Raw genomic sequence first — 10,466 nt, 5'->3', positions numbered from 1 at the left:
TGTTTTTGAGGAGTACTAAAAGAGACAAAAGAAAACCAAAGCTAACCTAGGGTACTTGACTGTTATGACCCCTTGCTGCTCAAAGGTCTCAGGTTCAGCCCATTTCCTGGCACTCTTCTCAAATTAGGTCACAAGCATCACGTTCAGTATCTAAGGAGAGCCCTCCTTAATCCACCCCAGGCTGGAGGGAAGAGAACTACAGGCAGGGCGCGCCCAGCCCTGTCCTTCCAGCACACCCTTTGCAGAGCAGCTGCTGTCAGCAGTGACACGACATGGGGCCTGCCCAGTCCCTGTCTCCCAAACCTGTCCCGGGCCCCTTCAAACTCTGCGGCCCTTGGGCATTGCTGCTGAGGACCCTGGGCAGTGTACTCCAAAAACCTTTGCCCCTCGCTAGCATTTACTCACTGTGTCCCAACCATTTTGCTGTGAAATGAACACTTTCTTCTCCCTCCCCTATCCCGGCATTTTCTTCCTAAACGTCCCCTTTTAGGCACTGAAGTCCAGGCGGCAGGAATAGAAATGGAGGAGGACTAGGGAAGCAAATAGGTTGTGTACCAACCTGGCGACTGCTCGATTTAGGCAATCAACACCGACTGCCCACTCCTCTTTTTGTTCCCTCTTAAAGAGCTCCTGAAATTTATGCAAAAGGGGCAGACAGGAAGCCAAGACCTCCATAGGCAAACCTTGGCCCCTGTCAGTTTCTGTGCTGTTTGGAGCCTCCATTTCCTTGTCTGGAAGATGAGGTTGACAATAATAATAATTAGTTCACAGCATTACTGCGATGGTAAATGCAGTAAAATAATGTACCATAGAATACTATTTGGTACCAGAGAAGTGTTAGCCCTTCTTCTTAGTATGCGTTCTTTCAACAAACAGTAAATTGGGCACCAACTCTATGCCACCTTGAGGAGATACAATGGTGGACAAGAGCAATAAAGTTCCTTCCTGTATGGAATTTATATGTTCTATTATTGAATAAAATTTAATGGGGCAGAAAATAAACAAGTAAACATTGAAAAATTATTTTGAGCATATATTTTGTAAAGATAACAAAACAGAAAAATGTTTAGTGATCAGTGGTCATAGAGAGTCCATCTGAGGAGGGGCCATATAAGCTAGGACCTGAATTACAAGAAAGATATGTGCACAGATCTGGAGGTTCAGCATTCAGTGCTGAGTAAACAGTTGATACAAAAACTCAAAGGTGAGAAGATACTTGGTCTGTTCCAAGGTGGAAATCATGCACTTGCAATATGATCACGCCTTGGAGATGTATTTCTACCCCTGCGCATGTGAAGATAATTTATATGGGCATCTTCACCCTCACCAAGTAAGAGTTGAAGAATGAGGAAGATATAGCTACATGTCCTGGATGTTCTCTCATTATAAAATGACAAAGGTCAGTTTATGTGTAGAGAAACAATCCCAGTCCCTTCCACCAATGAATGATTAGTTAAATGCTGAAGGCCTGAGGAGTCAAAATCCTGAACTGAGAATGAGCCAAGGTGGAAAAAACCAAACGCCAAGTTACAGGCCTCTTCCCTAGGGACACCAGATTTGTGGTTTGCTATTCCATTAGAATGTGGATTCTTTACATCATATCAAAAACAAGCGAAAAGATGTGACATACCTGGATTTTATGTTTAGAACTTTCAACTGGAAGTGTTCTTAATTTTCCATCAGAATTTTAAAGAAGGATAGTTTCTTATCAGTGCTTTATTTCCCTCCATTTCATCATTTTTATGCCTTAAACCTAATCACTCACTATCTGATAGCGGCAGTATCTACCTCAAAGTCATTAGTATCCCTTATTTTTGACTTGGTTATGAAGATAATTCAAATTAGCTCTTCTTGTAATCTGACAGCACCTTTGCTTTAGAAACTTTAAAACTTAGGAAAATGAGTTGTCTTGTTAGTGCTGCACCAAACCTCAGGCTTGCCCTTGGTTTGGTCCTTTTTTAGAATGTTCATGTTCTGTGAAGCAGGCCTTTTCTGTTACATACATTTCTGTTAGCCATGCCATTAAAGAGAAAATTTAGTGAATTTAGTGGAGAAAATTTCTCCAGAACTAAAAGTTCATGGATAAAAGTAAAAAAGTGAAATGGTCACAAAATTTGGGATTTCCTTATGAATATTCTGTATGTTTCTTGAAAACTGGGAAAAGATAAAAGTCCAACAGCCAAGGGAGGTAAAATTGATAACAGAATGAGAGGAGCAATATATACCAACTTAGTAAATAAAATGCTTAGATAATTTTGCCAGACCAGAGCAGATATTTCTATATACGGATGCTCAGTGGTTTTTAGAAAAGGCTAATGAAATTGCTCTCTAGATGGGAGTTGATGTCAACTCTTTGCGGCTGGCAACAATGTTCCCAGCATTTTCACAGTATCCTATCACTTCACCTAAAAAGTAAAGCATAGAAAGTAACTGCTAAAGATCGTCTTGAAAATGAGAGGCCAAATCCGAGTAGATGCACTCATGGGGCACATCTAATGAACCTCTATAATCTGCAACCAAACTAAAGGCATACTGTGACAGAAGAATGTTGTCCTGGAGAAAAATAAATATATAAAGAGAGGTCATCAACTTTCCTTTGTTACAATGCTGGGAGAAGTAAGAAATTAGATTCACTTACATGGAAATTTGAAAACCCCCTTTGTATATGTAAATTTCCTGTGTGTATATAAAGTTAACAGAAATGCACTGACATCTGGCAGGTTCTTTGGGAAATGGCTCCGGCAATTAGAGAGAAAAATGGCTTACCAGAATGTGAACATTCTATTACTGATTGCTGCACATAGACACTGGAGGTTTAAATTAAGTCTATACGGTTTTTTCCCCTACTAGTACCATGGCTATGTGTAGCCATCGGACTGAGAAACAATAAATCATCAAAAGCTGGATGCTGAAAGTGTTTGGTACGTTATGAGAAGCATTGTTCTACTGCAGATGTAAATAAATGGCATGTTCTTGATATCATGAGAAATTTCATTGCCGTGTGGGAAAGACACCTCAGAACCGCTTTGCCAAAGCTGGTTTTAGAACCACTGATGGTTCAGAGAAACAGAGCAGGATCAGTGATGACTCTGACTGGAATGAGTCAAAGAAAAAATGAACTCTCCCACACTCATATGCCAATGATTTTGTAGATATTGATAATGTGTTAGCTCCCTCTGCTGATTGTGAATTTCAAAGGCGAACAGGCACTCTTGAGGTAGGTCTATTTTGAACACAGAATAAGAAGAAAATTTGCCCAAGACCAAACAAATATCCAGGAGAAAAGAAGCATAAACAGCACTGGTGATCAGTGATAGAATGCAACAATGTGCATGATTTTGATGCCAAAGCAACAGTCACTGGATTTGCTTGTGAACCACAAAATAACACATCAGGATCCAATCCTGCTAAGTGAAATGTAAAACCAGCATCTCCCAGATAGAACTAGATCTCTGTGTAATACATGTATCTTATTTCAGCCCAACAGACATTTCTGGAGCATCTAGTACATGAGAGCTGGTTTGTAATCCAGACTCCATAGTTTCTTAGTTTTGTAATCTTTGTCAAGGCCAGAAGATTTCTCATGTATACAATTAGGAGACCGGATTAGGTTATCTAAACCATCAATTCTATAATTCCAGGCTTGGTAGCTGTAGGAACTGAAATGGAAATTGACACATTTTCTCCGTACACTCAAACTATCTAAAATCATGGATTATAAAGAAGGGATTCCATTCTTCAGTAACTTGATGAAATAGTAACAGATGAGAGACTGTGGACTCTGGGAAACAAACTGAGGGCTTCAGAGGGGAGGGGGGTGGGGGATTGGGATAGGCTGGTGATGGGTATTAATGAAGGCACGTATTGCATGGTGCACTGGGTGTTATACGCAAATAATGAATCATGGAACATTACATCAAAAACTAAGGATATACTGTATGGTGACTAACATAACATAATAAAAAATTATTATAAAAATAAAAAAATGTAAAAATAAATAAAACACTAAAAAAAGAAATAGTAACAGAATTTCTGAATTTGAAAACTATAAACCTATAAAGCTACCTATTTAAATGGTTCTGTATGCAGGTTAGTATACACATCCAGAAGCATTTTTCTTGGAAACTACCCAACATATTTTTACAACTGTAGATATTAATTTATTACCAGGACAGACAGTGTATTGGCATGCTAAATAAAGCTAATTAAAAAAAAAACCCTTACATCAGATCATATCACTGCTCTGCGCTAACCTCTCTAATGATTTTCTGTTACACTTAGAATAAAATCCAAATTCCTTCTGGCTTCCACAGCCTTGCAAGACCCTCTGGCCATAAGATAAGACATAACAGAACTCCAAGCAGAGAGAGCTGGTACAAAGATCATAAAATGGGAAGGAGCTCACAGTATTTAAAGAACAGAAAGAAACCTGGTGTGATCTCTCATCCTACCACTCCTCTCTCATTTCTACTACCTTCCAGTCACTCTGGCTTTATTTCTGTTCTCTCTTATCTTCTTGTGGCTGATTCCTTCTTGACATTCAGGTTTCAGCTTAAATGTTACCTCCTGAGAGAGACTTTCCCTGATTTCCAATGTAAAGGTTTGTGTAGAAATACAAGTTTTGGAGCACAGATATATTACTTTAGGAGAGAACATAGAGTAAGAAGAGAGGCTTTGATAGAGCCCTAAAATCTCTAAATTGAGGCAACATTTAGGGTTCACAGAGCTCGAAACTCAGGACTGTCTGGTTCCAAAACTCATTCTCTTTCTAAGATATCATTCCCTCTCACAAAGAATAGGTAATGAATAAAATTAATACTAATATGAAAAGTGAACCCTTGCAGAGGGTGGATAAAGGTGAAAAAAGAAGCATATACTTTGATGTAAAATGAAGAGGTGATATTTGACATAGGTATTGAAAAATAAACAAGGAGAGGCAGCATGTGCAAAGGCGCTGAGACATGAAAGAGCATGGTACTGAAGTGTTAGCTCCATGTAGGCAAGGACATTGTCTTTTTCACCGCTATATCTCCAGAATATATAACAGGCCTGGCTCACAGTAGGCACTTAGTACATATTAGTGAAAGGAATGGATGGATGGATGAATGAGTGAATGCCACCATAGAGAAACAGGCTTGAACACAGAGTGTGTTGGTGAGAGAAACAGAATATGAAGCAGGAGAGGTAGAGAGAGGCCAGATCATGGAGGGCCTTGAATTCTCTGTTAAGAATCTTAGACCTTATCCTGTATATAATGAGGAGCTAATGAAGGTTTTAAGTAGAATTTCAAGGTGATGATTTTGTTTTAGATAGAATAATCTCAAGTGACAAGAAGGGGTGGGCGGGGAAATGGTGAAGGAGATACTATAGGTACAGAGACATTATTTCTGATTTCTAGTGCCCTGATCATTTTAGTCATGATTCTTTCAATGTACTTCAATTTGTCTATAGCCCACCCAGAGCTGATAACGATAACTAAGGTATGGTATATCCTGCATGTATTAGATTAGAACCATGTGTATAGTGCCTCATGACCAGTACTATATTTTTGACATGCTTAGAAAAATACAGAGGAATGGAGTAGAGGTAATTTGCACAAACTATCTCACCATTTCTCATTTTTCCTTTTATTTCTCCCTGAATATAAACTAAATAAATGTTAGTTATCATTATGTAAGACCAAATGAAGGAGAAACAGTTACAAACACAATGGTTGTTCGATAAATACTTATTGTCCTCAAGTGCTTACTCTCTGCCTGGCACTACTGTTCATTAATCAATGCAACAACCCTTGAAGACAGGTGCGGTTATTATCCTCACTTTAAAGATGAGAAAACTGAAGCTTGACAAGTGAGGTATTTAGGAGATAGAATTAATATGGCTGGCTGATTGTTTGGATGTGAACTTTGAGGGAGTGAAATCACTCAAAATGATAGCCAGCTTTCTGGTGTGAGCAACTGATTGCATGGTTGTGCTGCTCACTGAGGTGGGATTAGAGGAGAAGGAAGAACAGGTTATGGGAGAGGGGAGAGTAGAAATGTACTAGGTCATCTGAGGACTACATCAAGTTTTAAGTGCTTGAAAGAGATGTCCAGCTGTCATTAGATATTCAGTCTGGGTTGCAGGAGTCTTTTCTGGGCTTCCTATATGTGAGAATCATCAGCATACAGATGACGACCAAATCACTGGGAATGGTGAGATCACCCGAGAAACGTGTGAGCAAAGGGCGGAGCACTATGGATCATGAATATTTCAAAGAAAAATGAGCAGCTGCCATAAAAGTGGGAGGGGAATGAGGAATGTGCACCATCTTAGAGATAAAAGAATGAAAGTGCTATGAAGTGAATGTTTGTGTCCCCCCCCGCAATTTATATGTTGGAGTCCTGCTCCTCAATGTGATGGTAGTTGGAGGTGGTGCCTTTCTGAGTTAATTAGGGCAGGAGGGTAGAGCCCTCATGAATGAGATTGCCGCCCTTATAAGAAATGTGTGACAGCTGATGTCTCTTCATCATGTGCAGATACAGCAAGAAGACGCAGTCTGCAAGTAACCAAGCAGGTTCCCACCAGAACTCAACCATACTAGCATTCTTGTCTGAAACTTCCCAGCCTCCAGAACTATAAGAAATAAATTTCTGTTGTTTAATCCATCCAGTTTGTGATATTTTGTTAAAGCAGCCCATAGTAAGGGGATTTAAAGAAGAGGAAAATAATCAATGTAAAATCCTGCAAGTTTGAAATATGGTAATTGTTGAGAAGTGCCCATTGTTTTAGCAACACAGTTGAGACTTTTGGCTGGAAAAGAAAGGTGGGAAAAAGACCACAGGTTAAGTTTGTGTGGTGACAGGTTTGGGGGGTGTGGAGTTGAGAAAAGTGACTTTGGAATGTTTTAGGTGAGAGAAATTCTGCCAATCTTTAAATGCTGATATTAAAAAGCGAGTAAGCAGGGAGCCATTTGAGGAGCCATGAGGCAGAAGGGTTCATCAGTGGAGCTAGACTCAGTTGGCAAGAGGGAAGAAGAATGTAAAGGGGACGCGGGTAGGGGAGCTTACATCAAAGGAGAGGAGGAGTAGGAGGAGGGGTGGTTATTATTATTATTATTATTATTGCAAAAGAATGAGAGAAAGGATTGTTGAGGGGTCTAAGGAGGTTGGGAAATTTTGTGGCGAAAGTAGAGCGTTCCTGTAACACGAATTCTATTTTGTGAAATAACAGGAGACGTTACCTGCTCAGACTAAGCACGGAGATGGTGGGGCAAGCTTCGCTGTTCATTTATCCCACCGACTCAATGCTGGCGAACTCTTTGTGGCCTTGCATCGTTCTTTTTGCCGGAGGAACAGCGCTTGACGTTGTTTACCACAAGTTATTCACTGTGTGACTGACTGGGCGATACTCCAGTTGGAACTACCACTCACAGAATGCAGTGCGGCTACAGGGACGTGCTGGGGCTGGGAACGCAGCAGGCCCCGCCCTATAGCCCACTCCCATTGGAGGAGCGCTCACATTCCCAGGAGGCCGTGTGCGGGCGGGGCGCTTTACGCGGAAGCCGGTGGCGTCCGGTCCCAGCCTCCTTTGGGAGCCGGCAGTCGGCGGTCCGGCTCTGACTTGCGCCCCTCGTTTCTGAGCCCCAGCGCTCTCAGGGGGTGCCCAGACAGGTAAATGGAACGGGGCGCACTCGGCAGAAGGCGGGGAGACGACGGCGGAGGGAGGGCAGAGGTGTGGACGAGAAGGTGCTGGGGTGGAGCGAGGAGGCAGTGCAAGGGTGACTTGGGCTTCTCTGGTGTCGACGGTTCGAATTGTCGGGCAGGTTCAGTTTTGGCGAACTGCGTTTTGTGCCGTTGAAAAGGCCTCGAATTAACGAGTGTTAGAATGCGTCACTTAAGTTGTTACAGGAGGGCGAAATGTTAACTTTCCCTCAGTTCGCATTCTGCAAGACCTTTCTTCAGTGTTTTCAATCTTGAGATCTGAGTCTTCTAAAAACTAGTCTCTACGCCCTTGTTTTGATGACGTCACTTTTTGCTTTACCTACTTCTGAGCTCCTTCGTGGGTTTGTACACCTCCGCGTGCCCTTTCTTCACCGCCCATTGTTTCATTCCTCTTCTTCCTCAGTTTGGGTAGGGACTCAGTATCTCTACCCAGACCTATTTCCACAGCGTCAGACTTGTAGGTTATTGTTATAATTGGCCAATATTTAACAAACTCGGACCATGGACTAGTACTAGACTCTTTGGTAAATGCCTTACATCTCCCTCTGCCATAACGCCCACTAGTGATCAGTTGTCAAGTCCTTTTCTTTCTCTTATTAATTGCCCTCAGATACCTGTACCTCCATTGTCCCACCCTTGATCCCAGAGACATGTTTTCCCTTCGAATAGCTGTGGCTGAGAGCAGACTCACTCATATGTTTAATAAATATTTATTGAACAGCTAATATGTGCTAGAGACTCTTCTGTGTTCAAGGGATATAGCTAGAAACGAAACCTAGGAGATCGCTACTCTCAGCATCTTACATGTTTGTATGTATGTGTGTGGGCAAACGGGAATAATCCAGATGATGTGATGTGGTGGTGCTGGGTAATGCAAAATAGAACAGATGGTTGACTTGACAGGGTAGGCTCCTATCCTGAGAAAGTCAGAGGGATTGGGTTGGGTCTCAGAACATCACCATAAAAGAATATTTGTAACACCAACAAGAATACAACGAGTCTGTAACCAGACTTGAGGTTTTTCATAAATACCTCTTCTTTTCCTCTGCCATATTTGTTCTTCATTCTTCTGTCTCCTGCAAGGGTATTACATCAGAAGTGGTGGTTTATCTGTCGTTGGCTTATTTCCTCCTAAGACCCAGACCGAAAGTTGGGGATTAGATGAGATTAAAGCAGCTCAACTGCTTTATCTTAAGGAGACAGTTTAGTAATCAAAATATCCTTCTTACCAGGTCCTACTGAATATAAAGTTATCTGTTGTTCAAACCAAAACATGTTCAGTGTTCATTCATTTATTTAACAAATTTTTGAGGGAAAATTATATGCCAGGTGGAAAGCTAGTGAGGATAAAATAGACTTTGACCTCTCTTCCAGAGAAATAATTTTAAGAGTATGCTGAGGAAATTCCTAATACATAGGCTGACACCTGCATTTTTTATTCACCCGGAGTGAGATAATCACACACCTTTAAGGAGTCTGAATAACTTTGTACATTTTTAGGTTATTCACTGGTTACACTTTATTGCACTTATGTCTCTTTTCCCATTGTACAATGGCTCCCTTGAATATAGAGGTCCTTACTGGCCTTCATATTTCCAATGTCTACTATTTTGGCTGTCATATAGTAAATCCTCGAAAAATATGTGTTGAACTGAAATAGAAAAACGATTTGATCCAATCCATTAATTATTTCATTTACAGAAGGCCTTTATAAAAGGTCTCTGTGCTTATCCCTAAAACTTCTCATTCATCAGATGTGGACCATTCCATCTCATCAGGCTGGTTTACCTTATCTAGTTTGTTCTGCTTCTATGCCTTCTCTTGTTCCATAGCTCTCCCATAAAATGGGTTCCCATCTCTTTCCTGAGCACTTTCCATGCCCCCTTCCCATTTAATTTAATGGGCCAATTTAATAGTATAATAAGGGTGGAAACAATATAATTTCTGTTGTGTATTTCCTATGAAACATTCTGCTAATGAACTGTTGCAAGGATTAACATAATACATTCCTTTGCAGTAATACAAATAATGATACAGAATGCAGTCTTTTGATTTTACATTGACTATTACCGTGTGCTATGTGAGAAGTTAATTCTTCTACCCTTTTTCTGTTTGAACAGTTGCACAACCTTTATTCATACAACACATTATAGTGTCATTTGATTTCCACTTGGTACAGACACATCTTTAAATATTTCTCCTTAGCCTGAGATAATTATTATTTCACCACTCTGTCATTTTCTTTTAAATGATTTTTATTATATTATGTTAGTCACCATACAGTACATCCCCGGTTTCCGATGTAAGGCTCGATGATTCATTAGTTGTGTATAACACCCAGTGCACCATGCAATACGTGCCCTCCTTACTACCCATCACCGGTCTATCCCATTCCCCCACCCCCCTCCCCTCTGAAGTCCTCAGTTTGTTTCTCATAGTCCATAGTCTCTCATGTTTCATTCCCCCTTCTGATTACCCCCCCTTTCTTTATCCCTTTCTTCCCCTACCGATCATCCTAGTTCTTATGTTCCATAGATGAGAGAAATCATATGATAGTTGTCTTTCTCTGCTTGACTTATTTCACTTAGCATTATCTCCTCCAGTGCTGTCCATGTTGTAGCAAATGTTGAGAACTCGTTCTTTCTGATAGCTGAGTAATATTCCATTGTATATATGGACCACAACTTCTTAATCCAGTCATCTGTTGAAGGGCATCTCGGCTCCTTCCACGACTTAGCTATTGTGGACATTGCTGCTATGAAC

General features: G+C 40.8%; 1 protein-coding gene across 3 annotated transcripts in view; it reads left to right on the top strand.

The window, feature by feature from the left end:
• The first annotated feature begins 7,513 nt into the window (after window positions 1–7,513).
• The window catches only part of VAMP7 (vesicle associated membrane protein 7), a 68,335-nt gene continuing 65,382 nt past the window's right edge, over window positions 7,514–10,466 (top strand). For all 3 annotated transcript variants that reach the window (XM_040626555.1, XM_040626548.1, XM_040626543.1), the window contains exon 1: window positions 7,514–7,652. The gene's annotated coding sequence lies outside the window, so the exon portion shown is untranslated. The remainder of the gene's footprint in view (window positions 7,653–10,466) is intronic.

This window comes from Ursus maritimus, assembly GCF_017311325.1.
Source record: "Ursus maritimus isolate PB19 chromosome X unlocalized genomic scaffold, ASM1731132v1 scaffold_X1, whole genome shotgun sequence".
Classification (NCBI taxonomy): Eukaryota; Metazoa; Chordata; class Mammalia; order Carnivora; family Ursidae; genus Ursus; species Ursus maritimus.
The sequence above is the reverse complement of the archived record's forward strand: the minus strand, read 5'-3'. Positions and strand labels throughout refer to the sequence as shown.